The sequence below is a fragment of the Linepithema humile genome, chromosome 6 (assembly GCF_040581485.1).
Source record: "Linepithema humile isolate Giens D197 chromosome 6, Lhum_UNIL_v1.0, whole genome shotgun sequence".
Taxonomy (NCBI): domain Eukaryota; kingdom Metazoa; phylum Arthropoda; class Insecta; order Hymenoptera; family Formicidae; genus Linepithema; species Linepithema humile.
The window spans coordinates 14,776,144-14,787,735 of NC_090133.1; positions in this window are offsets into that span (position 1 = coordinate 14,776,144).

Here is an 11,592-nt window from a genome sequence, read left to right on the forward strand (position 1 = left end):
GGGCGATAAGAAATCTGAAGGAGAAGAAAGCGGTAGGAAAGGACGGAATACCGGGAGAGATATTAAAATATGGAGGAGAGAAGGTAGAGGAGTGGCTATGAGGTGTTTGTAGGAGAATATGGAAAGGGGAAGGATGGCCGGAGGAATGGAAAGAAGGAGAAATAATTCCGATAATTAAAAAAAGGAAGGGAGTAAGAGTAGAGAATTACAGGGGAGTGACGTTAATGCCGACAGCATATAAAGTATATATGATGATATTGGCAGAAAAGTTAAGGGAGGAAATGAGAGACAAGGAAAGTTTATCACCGAATCAAGCGAGTTTCAGGAAAGGAATGGGAACGATAAATAATATATATGTACTGAATTATTTGATAAATAGGCAGCTGGAAAGGGAAGGAAGGAAAATGGTAGCATTGTTTGTGGATTTGAAAGCAGCGTTTGATATGGTGGATAGGGAAGTACTGAGAGGGGATATGGAAAAAAGACGGATTGAAAAGGGGATAATAGAGAGAATTATGAAAAGTATGGAAGAAACTAAAAGCAGGGTAAGGGTAGAAGAGAGGACAGGAGAATGCTTTTGGACGGCGAGAGGGGTGAGGCAGGGGTGCCCGCTAAGTCCCTTATTATTTAATATATTGATGACAGATTTAGGAGGAGATGAGCAAGGTGAAATGGGGTGGGGTAAGATTAGGAGATAGTAGGGTGTATACAATGTCGTACGCGGATGATATGGTGTTATTAGCGGAGAATGAAGATGAAATGAGAAGCATGATAGGGAGGTTAGAAAGTTATCTGGACAGGAAAAATTTGGTGCTGAACACAGAAAAGACAAAAATCCTAAGGTTTAGGAGAAGGGGAGGGAGAATTGGGAAAATGGATTAGTGGTGGAAAGGTTAAAAAGCTAGGAGAGGTAAAGGAATATAGATACTTGGGATATATGATACAAAGAAATGGGGAGCAGGAAGCACAAATAAGAGAAAGGGTGAGAAGAGCAGCGGTGGTTATGAGGCAGGTGTGGGGAATAGAGAAAAGAAGGTTTAGAAGGGACTGGGGAAGAAGGATATGACTTTTTGATAAGCTAATGTGGACGGTGATGGGATATGGGGTGGAGATTTGGGGATGGAAAGAGAGGGAGGAAGTGGAGAAATTAGGACAGATATTTAAGATGGATATTAGGAGTGGAGAGTAGGACACCGGGGTATATGATAAGGGAGGAAATGCAAAGAGAAAAGTTGAGGGAAAGAGCCGGGATAAGAGCATGGAGGTATGAGAGAAGATTGAGGGAAGGTAAGGGAGGAGAGCTAGCAAGAAGATGTTGGGAGGAAATAAAGCAGAGAAATAAGGAAGGAAAAATAGGATCGAATTGGGAGGGGGAAAGAAAGAAATATTTTGAAAAAAGGGGTATGGGGGTGAAAGAAGTGGAGAGAAAGAGAGATATGGGAGAGGAATGAGAAAAAGAGATAATAGAGGAAGGGAAAAGGAGAGACAGACAGAAAAGATGGGAAAGAATAGAAAAGTCAAGGTATAATAGGTAGTATGGAGTGGTGAAAGGGGAGGGAATACCGAGATATTTAAAAAAAGGGTAGGGGGAAAGTAGGTGGAAAAGAGTGGCAAAATTTAGATTGGGGAGTGAGGTGAGAGAAGGGAGGTATTTGGAGGAGGAAAAAAGGAGGTGTAGGTTATGTGAAGAAGGGATAGAATCGTGGGAGCACATTTGGGAGGAATGTAGAGAATAGAAGGAAGGAAGGAGGGAGAAGTTGGCAGGAAGTAGTAGAAAGAATGCAGGGAGAGGAAGGAGAAGGAAAATGGTGGATGAGAGAGATAGAAAGGGAGAGAGTGAGAGGCGGAAGGAAAGAGGGAGGAGAGGAGGGAGGAGAAAAGAAAGAGAGAGAGAGAAAGAGAGAGAGAGAAAGAGAGAGAGAAAGAGGGAGAGAGAAAGAGAGAGAAAAGGAGAGGGAGAGAGAGAGGAAGGGAGAGCGAGAGGAAAGCGGGGAGAGAGTATGTAATGATGTAAAAGATGCAAGAGGAAACGGAAGTCCATAATGCGCGCGTGTGTGTGTGTGTGTGTGTGCAGGAGGTAGGCACGAGATACTTGTGAATACCCGTGATGTAAGTTAAAGTTAGTGTGTAAATAGAATAAGTTAAAGTAAGTTAGATTAAGTTAGAAGTAAGTTGAATGTATATGGAAGAGGAGAAGGAGATTGTAACTCTGAGGGGAACAAAAATAAATATCTATCTATCTATCTATCTATGTAAGTAAGGGCTGGGTAGTGTGAACAAATTATAAAATTAAAGCCAGCGGCACGATGCTTTTTTTCCTGCTGGATTCCTTGCAAACTAGTAAGATACTAGAAATGCATCATACAGTATTTATAGTAATTTACTAGCTTACAAGAAATCCAACAGGAAAAAAGCATCGTGTACCGCTAACTTAAAATGTTTTTATAATGTAGTTCAAAGTTAACAAGTACAATTGTGCATAAAAAAAGTAATTCCTAAAAAAATTAGATTTACAAGTTGACTAAAACTTCCTACGATAATTTGTTTTCGATTTTAGAACGTGTAGTAATCTCACAATTAATACAGCAAGATAAAGAAACCTGCAATACTGCATCAAATAAATCAATGTTGGTGTCAGTATCACTAGGCAGCGGAGGCTCCAACGAATCGAACACTTCAGAAGATGCAATCTATAACTTTGCAAAAAGTATGTTCCTTTATTGGTCTTTATATCAAGTGTTATTTAATTATTTTATTATTGTTTCATTTCAGAAAAGAAGTTAGATAAGTCCAAAGATAATCATGACTTTCACGATAGCATCGTTGCAGCATTACGGACCCGATTAAAGAAACTAATGCAATTAATGGATTTTTAATATCACTGGGTGAAGGATTATGAAAACTGCCCTACAGAGAGCGATCCATGATGCAGATAAAATTTTTATCACTAATTATAGAAAAACAAGAGCAACTGGAATATCTTTAAGTTTTATTACTTTATCATTTAAAAAAATTTATTTTTTTTACTTTTAAAGAATTATTGTACGTTTTTATGCGTTTTGTAACATTAATTGCAATTTTTAAGATGAAGTGTTACTTTGATTTTTATTGAAAAATTAGTACTACTTTTCTTTTGCAAAGCAAAATTCGAAATGCAATAAAATTCAAGATTAAAAGATAGAAATTTAAGAATAAAAGAAATAAAAATTGATTAAAAATTTTGTAATAAAAAATGTGTTAGAAATAAAAAATTAAAAAAGATAAGATGTTGAACGTTTTTTTTGTGACAAATTACATAATTTAATAATTTTATTGAATAGCTATTGTCAGTTTTTATTTAATTATTTTATTTTTAATTATTATAAGTTTTTATGTTTGCAAAATGTTTATAAACATGTTTCTTAATAAATTTTGATATATTTTTTAAAAATGTTATTTTTTTTTTTTAAGGGCACACTGAAAAAACATCGAAAAATTTGCTAACTACAAACTTTGAAAAAAGTTTTTACCAAATTTTGTGGAAAAACTATAGATTTTCATGTTTTGTTAACAGTAATATTTAATACAAAAAAATGTATACAAATAATTTTATTTTTGAGATTGATGGAAAAAACTTCCCACGATGGAGATTATTAATTCCAATGGACAACAATTTATCATCGAATACCCAAATGTATATGTAACATAAAGATTTTTTATTTTTTGAGTTAAATTAATTAAGTCAGATAGTAGTTTTAGTAATTTAGATAAAAGTTAGTTATTTTAGTAATTTATTCATTCAAACTTGGTTTTTTTGTTGGAAATCATTACTTACACAAAGTTTAAAAAGTGCAGAAGTAATTAAAAATCATTTTGAATCGCTTTCTCCCACTGGTATGACAAGGCTCCAGAACCTTGAAAATATGTTGAATACGCTTCTCTAACCGACCTCGCATCGTTATTACTTCGACTTCGATAAATTGGCAGGACATTAACACCACTATAACTGTTACGTCCATCTTGTAAAGTTAAACGTGCATGTGTTCTTTTTTATCATTTTTTCTTCATTTTTAATGATAAAGTTGTACAGTACTAATGTTGCTTTTACAAATTGTAGCACATTTGGGACAGCTGCTATAATTGGTCTCCGGTAGATCCTCCATCGTGTGACTAGAATTCCGAAAGCACTTTCCACAACTCGCCTTGCTCGGCTCAGTCTGTAATTGAACACTTTTTTTCCAATATCCAATTTTCCACTTCGTGGATATGGCCTCATCATGTATGTTGCCAGTGGAAATGCTTCATCTGCTACTATAACATAAGGCAATGCCGATCCACCAATTTCAATTTGCCTCGGATTCGGCAGTTTAAATGAGTTGCTTTGGAAACGTTTGCCAATTTTGCTGTTGCGAAATACTCCTCCGTCACTTTGCCTACCTTCGGCACCAATGTTGACAACTGTGAAACAGTACGTAGCATCACTTATTCCAAGGAGATTAATACTGTGTTGACTCATAATTATAATATGTCGAGCCACTATTTGGCGAAGCCTGTAACAAGATCAAATTTCCTTTTAATCATTTATATATATAGTTTATATTGTGTATATAGTTTATATTGAGTATACGACATGAAAAATCATCTTTTTCTTCTCAATATAATTTTAAAAATTTTTTTATGAAGTTTAATACAGTTTAAACATTAATATAAGTGGGTGTTAATATAAGTGAATAACTCATAAACCCGTTTCCAACTTACCTAAATATTAACGTGTTTCCCATCGATGGCTCCTATGCAATTTGAAAAATTCCATAATCGCTCGAATTCATCAGCTATAGTTTGCCAACTTTCTTCCTTATCTGTAAGAAAAACTGTATCTTTTAGACAATTCCAAATTGCCTCACATGTCTCTGATACAATTTTGGACACAGTATTATGTCCGACTCTAAAAGCATACGACAATGATTTCATGCTATCTCCTGATGCTAGGTATCGTAATGTTATTTGTAGTCGAGTTTCAGGAGAAATGGGATCACGAATTACTTGTTCTTTGACGATAACAGGTCCTACTAACTTATTTCCTCAAATAATTGAGGAGGCATTCTGAAATAATCCACATATTTTTCAACATCTTGTTTCTGCATTTCTTTTACAAGATTGTCACTCGCTCCTTGCAGTAGTCTCCTTTCGACATTAAATATTGGTCGCACCCAATACTTTCGTCTTTTTTTCATTTTTTTTTTTTTTTTTTACACATTTTATACAAAATATACAATTTCGCAATTTTTCGGCGTAATTTTAGTTGATAAAATGCATTATTTTCACTTTTTTTAATTTTTTTAGCAGCCCACAAATAACTATTAACAATGTTTTGGAGTACATTGTTGCCATCAATAATAAGACACAATCCTTCTTGCACCAAACACATGTTATGTCAAAGAACATGTGTGTTATGTATACAAATTTTATCTGCAGAAATTTCTTTTCTAATGTTCCATTGAGCGGAATTTGCGGATGCGTAATCAGTGCAAGCCAATAACAAACAGAATTCCGATAGATCTAACAAGAGTAAGCTATGGAAAAGCTCTTATGATTGGTCAACACCCAATTGCGCAATAATCAATTCCGTTCAATGGGACAATAGAAAACACAATTTGACGGAACGGAATTTGCGGAATGTTTATGATTGGTCAAAATTTATTCCGCAAATTCCGCATTGCGCAAGTTCCGCACAATCTGACTTTTCCCTCAGGAAAAGCCTCGGAATTCCAGAGGCCGGCACGTGGAAGGTATTGTCCGTGCCCCCTGCGTGTCGTTATTATGCGTAAGGCTGGCGGAGGCGGCTGCAGTGAGCGACTCTTGTCGACCTCTAATCGTCGAAAATAAAAAAAATTAACTTGGAAATATTTTTAGAAAGTAAGGAATGAATAAGAAAGACGAGAAGGAAGAAGATAAAAGAAAAACCCGAGGATAAATTTCCGCCACTAGAACACAGCCACTCGAGCACATCTCTGTTATCAACTACAATGTCCACTTTGGATTATAAAATAATTGAAATTGAATCGGAGGATTCAATGATATCGGAAAATTCTGAAGAAAATGATAAGAAAGCTGCATACCTAACACAATAAAGAAAGTAGGCAAATGAGTAACTCTGCGGAAGAGAAAAGTTCGGATATAAATGAAGGAAATGTTACAATTCTAAACAAAAAAAATTTGAGTAAAAAAAGAAAAAATGATACAGAATCTGAAATAAATCTGAGGAACAGAATGACTATTGGAGGAATAAATATAATAAGCTTAAAAAGAAAATAATAACTTGTATAATAAAATTGGTTTATTGGAAGAACAATTACAGAACATTGTTAAAGAACTAAACAGCAGAAATATTATCAAAGACAGCGGTAGTAAATGTGATAGTGCAACGCAATGCTCTGGTAATAGAATCGAAGCTGATTGAGTATATAAACCAGTATAGAGACAATTTCATTGATGACACGGATTACTTCCCACCACTGTACAGACTCTTGTTAAAAGGGGTAAGAAAACTGTTGGATGATGAAAAAAAGAGAGTCAAAGTGCATACTGACATAGTGCATATAGACAGATAATTAGACAGATTATTAATTAAACAGATATTCAGCGGAGAATCTATCAAAATACCGGATAAATTTAATAAAGACGTGAAAGTTTATTAATACAATTAAAAAACAACTTTGAAGACAAAATAAGAATCTTTTTTAGAAAAGTAAGAAAGTACTATAAAATAAGCCTAGATTACAAGACTGATCCTTCACCGACTGATATTATCCTAGAACGTCCTGGGAAAAGCCGGGGTCTGAAAATAAGAAAAAAGAGAATATTAATTATAATATAAAAAAAGACAAAGAAAGAATAATCTATCACTCAAATTTAAAGAAAATTTATTTCCCTCGATACTCTCCACTGAACGTAAAAAAATACAGTGAAAGAGATGTCATTGATAATAATTATGTAGATACTAAAACAAATAAAAGAAAAAATTATGAGAAAAAATATGAACCAACCAAAGGAAGTTTATCTGGAAATGAAATTACTAATTCGAATGAGTCGATAATCCTGAGCGGTATGTTAAGAAAATTTGTCAAAAGTAATAGAAATAACTTTATATAAAGTAAGAAAGTAACCATATATTTTAATAAAGTAACCCTATATTGGGCAAAACAGAGAGAGAACAAACTAACTTAATTTTGGAGTCAATCAATGATACTTACTTACAAGGGGAGGACGCGGACTTCGGGTCACCGATTTCAAAGAAATTTTTATATGGTATAGTACTCTATCAAAAGAGTACTTGAGTAAAAGGATAGGCGCAACGCTTAGCCGTTTTCGAGAAAAATCGATTTGAAGTTTATGGCGTCCCTTATATTCTGGTCCTGTTGGATTGGTTGTTGAGATGGCGGCGTAGCTCGGGCACTTAGGCTCTAGGCTATCACGCTGTCGACCTGGGTTCGATCCCTGCCTATTATACTTTTTTTTTTATTTATTTTATTTATTCTAGTGAATATTTATTCATTATATTATTATAATTAAATAAAATTATTTTAATTAACAATTTTGTTTTTTTTTAATTTGCACTTTCACTACTATCATATAAAAAAATAAAGTAAAAAAAACGTCTACGATTTAAATAATATTATAATTATTATTTAATACCAGAAATATTTTATTAATCATAATTTAATTTGATGTGTAGGAATATACGTTACAGAAGGGAAGTAGTCTGAAGGGGAGCTAAAAACTGTTAGCAATTACCTGGTGTGAGAACATTAGGTATACAAATATTATGGTTGGAGCAATAAGTAACTCAACGAAGTTGAGTGAAAAATTACATACCAAATTAAATTATAATTAATAAAATATTTCTGGTATTAAATAATAATTATAATATTATTTAAATCGTAGACGTTTTTTTTACTTTATTTTTTATATGATAGAAGTAGTGAAAGTGCAAATTAAAAAAAAAACAAAATTGTTAATTAATATAAATTTATTTCATTATAATAATATAATGAATAAATATTCGCTAAAATAAATAAAATAAATGAAAAAAAAGTATAATAGGCAGGGATCGAACCCAGGTCGACAGCGTGATAGCCCAGAGCCTAAGTGCCCGAGCTACGCCGCCATCTCGACAATCAATCCAACAGGACCGGAATATAAGGGACGCCATGAACTTTAAATCGATTTTTCTCGAAAACGGCTGAGCGTTGCGCCCTATCTTTTTACTAAAATACTCTTCTGATAGAGTACTATACCATATAAAAAGTTTTTTGAAATCGGTGACCCGAAGTCCGCGTCCTCCCCTTGTTAGATGTTAATAAGAGAGGAAACTGAAAATAGAGATATAAACAACACGAATAACAGTAAAAAAAGACGGAGTGAAGGAAGCTACAGTACAAGAGGTAGCTACGCTAGTTTTAGTGGAAATAAAAGAAATGGAGACTTTATATTTATATTAAAGAAAAAAATTCCTAAGACGACTGCAGTGGTGATAACCTGCGAAAATGAGGAGCGTTCTTACGCAAAAGTGCTCAAGAAGGCGAGAATAAAGTTTCATTGGATACCTTAGAAATTAAAGAAACCAAAATAAGAAGAGCAGCGACCGGAGGAATTATAATTGAGATTCCTGGAGTGGGAGCTGAGGACAAAGCCACGACCTTGGCATTAAACCTTGGTGACATTTTCAAAAATCAATCGGACGTGAATATTTCTTGTCCAACGAAAAAAGTAGATTTAAAAACCGGAATCGACGATTCGGCTACAATCGACGAGATCAAGAATGTGTTGGCAAAAATCACCGGTAGTAATCCGAACTTTTTCAGATGCGGACCGATCAGATTCACACGAGTGAGATTGGGCACAATCTGGATACGATGCTCGCCAGCGGATGCGCTCAAAATTATGGAACAAGAAAAGATTAAAATTGATCGTAGTGAAAATTGAATTATTAAAGAGCAAACCCTTGCAGTGCTTCAACTGTTTAGCATCCGGGCATACATACCAAAAATGCCCTAATGACAAATCGGAGAAAAAATTGCTACAAATGCGGCGAGGACAATCACACTGCTGCATTCTGTTCAAATAGACCGTGTTGTCCGGTCTGTATAGAGAGAAATCTGAAAGCTGATCACAGGGCGGGCAGTATAAACTGTCCTCCGATTTCGCCAAAAAATCTAATACATACAACAGTTATACACTGGAAAAAAAGTTTTGTTGTATTATAAGAAATTCTGGTTGATTCTACTAGTACGTTTGTTCAAAAATGGACAAAACAAATTTGTTGCTGGAATTACCAGAAGACTCTGTTAAATTCCATCCTGTTTAAATCTATCAGAATTTCTTGTTAACCTTACTACATATCTTTGTTAGGTTTACAAAAATTTATCAGAATTTCTTGTAAACCTTACTACATCGTTTTGTTAGGTTAGGTTAGGTTAGGTTAGGTTAGGTTTACAACCTTCCCTGGCGATGGCGTGCCACCTTGTCGTGGTGCCAGGGCTCCCCTGGTCGATGATCTCCCTTTCCGGATCGGGGCTTCGGCCCCAGGATGGATTGGGGTAGACCACGCTGATGATCTCCCTTTCCGGATCGGGACGCTGGTCCCAGGATGGATTGGGGTGAAGCAAGGGGCTAAGAGCATGCCTTAGGAGAAGGAAGAACTCCGATTAAAAAACCCGGGCAGGACGGGCTCGTCAACCTTGGTAGGCAACCGTCCTAGTGGAAGGAAAACCACGATAAAAAACCCGGAGAAGACAACTCTGTTAACAAATAACAACTATGGGAAAAACATGACGACGAAAAGGACGACTTTACCGCCCCAGGGGATTCGGACCCCCAGGGGCCGGCGTGGAGGGTATCCGGTCCCGGTGCCCTCCTCGTCGTCATCGTGCGACGGGCCACCCAGGGCGTGCCACGCGGGCGCCCTGGGCGAATTGGCTACCGCGGAAGGAGACTTGTGGGCCGAGGCACACAAGATCTTGCGGATACTCCTCGTCCTCCTCGAGGAGATCCGCGGAGGACGCGGGCGGAATGAGCCCGTAGGAGGGGGTGAACGCCCTGGAGGGGGAAGGGACCCCGAATCCCTTCTCACCAAAAAGGCGGATCGGACAGCGCCGGGCATGCGTAATGCCCAGACGCAGACCTGGGGAAGGGTGGGGCCTCAGCCCGCCCGCACCAAGGGAAACGGGGGGTCGGGTGATTTCACCCTCCCCCCTCGCTGTTTTAGATGCCTCATGAGGGGGCATGAGAGGTGGCGGTGTCCCTCGCAGGTGGACCGCAGCAATTGCTGCCTCCACTGCGGGGGCGCCGACCACTTGGCCGGGGCTTGCTCGCGCAGGAGGGCGAGCTGCCCCGCGTGTAAGGAGGCGGGCGGAGCCTCGACCCACCGTATTGGTGGTCGAGTCTGCCCGATCGTCCCCCCAAAAGGGAGACGAAGGAGGAGGAAGAGGAGGGAAAAGGGGGGTAACACCCCCCAACTACCTTCTCAGGAGAAGGGGGATCACCCCCCCTCCACCCCAATTATGGAGGTGGAGAATGCGGTGGAATCCTTGGGGGAGGGAGGGGTGTGCGGGGGGAGAAAACTCTCTCTCATCCCCAACATCACACTTTCTCCCGACCCTGAGGTCATGGAGGTGGAGACGGAGGAGAAGAATTCCCCTTCAAATCCTCCCCCAAGAAGGAGGAAGAGGAGTAAGCGCTCGCCTGCTCCTCCAACGAAAGAGGAAGACAGGGGGGGAGGGCCTCTTTTGAGCCCCTCACCTCCCCCTGCCAGGAAGAGGAAGGAGAGTGGAAAGGGGAAGGCCACAGTGGGCCTTCCTCTTCTTCCCACTCAGGGAAAGGAGGTTGATGGCGGGGAGAGAAGGGGGGGGGGACCATGCTTTTGTGTGGTCTCCCAGTTCCCCCGGACTCCTCCTCTTCGGGGGAGGGGATGATGGGTCCGAATATATCGGGCCCCCCGCCCCTCAAGTCGAAGAAAAAAGTCCGTAAGGACTCGGGGAGGGGGGGTAATACCCCTGAAAAGGGGAAAACCCCCCCCCAAATCCCCAGAAGAGGGAAATGGTAGCTCCCCCCACCCGTCCAATTTGGACGAGGGGGAGTCTTCCCAATTATTGAGGAAGGTGGTGGAGAAGGGGGAGATTCCCCCCGATCCTCCACCCAAAAAGGAGGGGGAATTAAGTTCCCCTTCCTTGAGGAAGAAAAAGGTGGAGGGAGCTGGTCCCGAGTACTGGACGCACCGTAAGGGCGGCCGCGCCTGGAATCGGGAGTACTCTCGGGCCTCTAAAGAAAGGAGGGAGATCATGGACATAATGGATTCTTGGTGTTTCGATCGGTAAAACGGTCGGACTCCCGGGCCTCACCATGATTGTCCATTAGAGGAGGAGGTCAGCTCTCTCTCCCGGCGGGAGGTTTCTGCTGTCGGGAGGGGGAGCAATAGCAGCAAGCTGCTATGAAGGCAGTCCCGAAGACCTGACCCCGTTAAGGGCCAGGTCGGGTGGACTCTGGGGGAGAGAGGGACAATATCCCTCTCTCTCCCAAAGATGTTAGGCCTCCCACTTGGCGGCGGACTGTTCC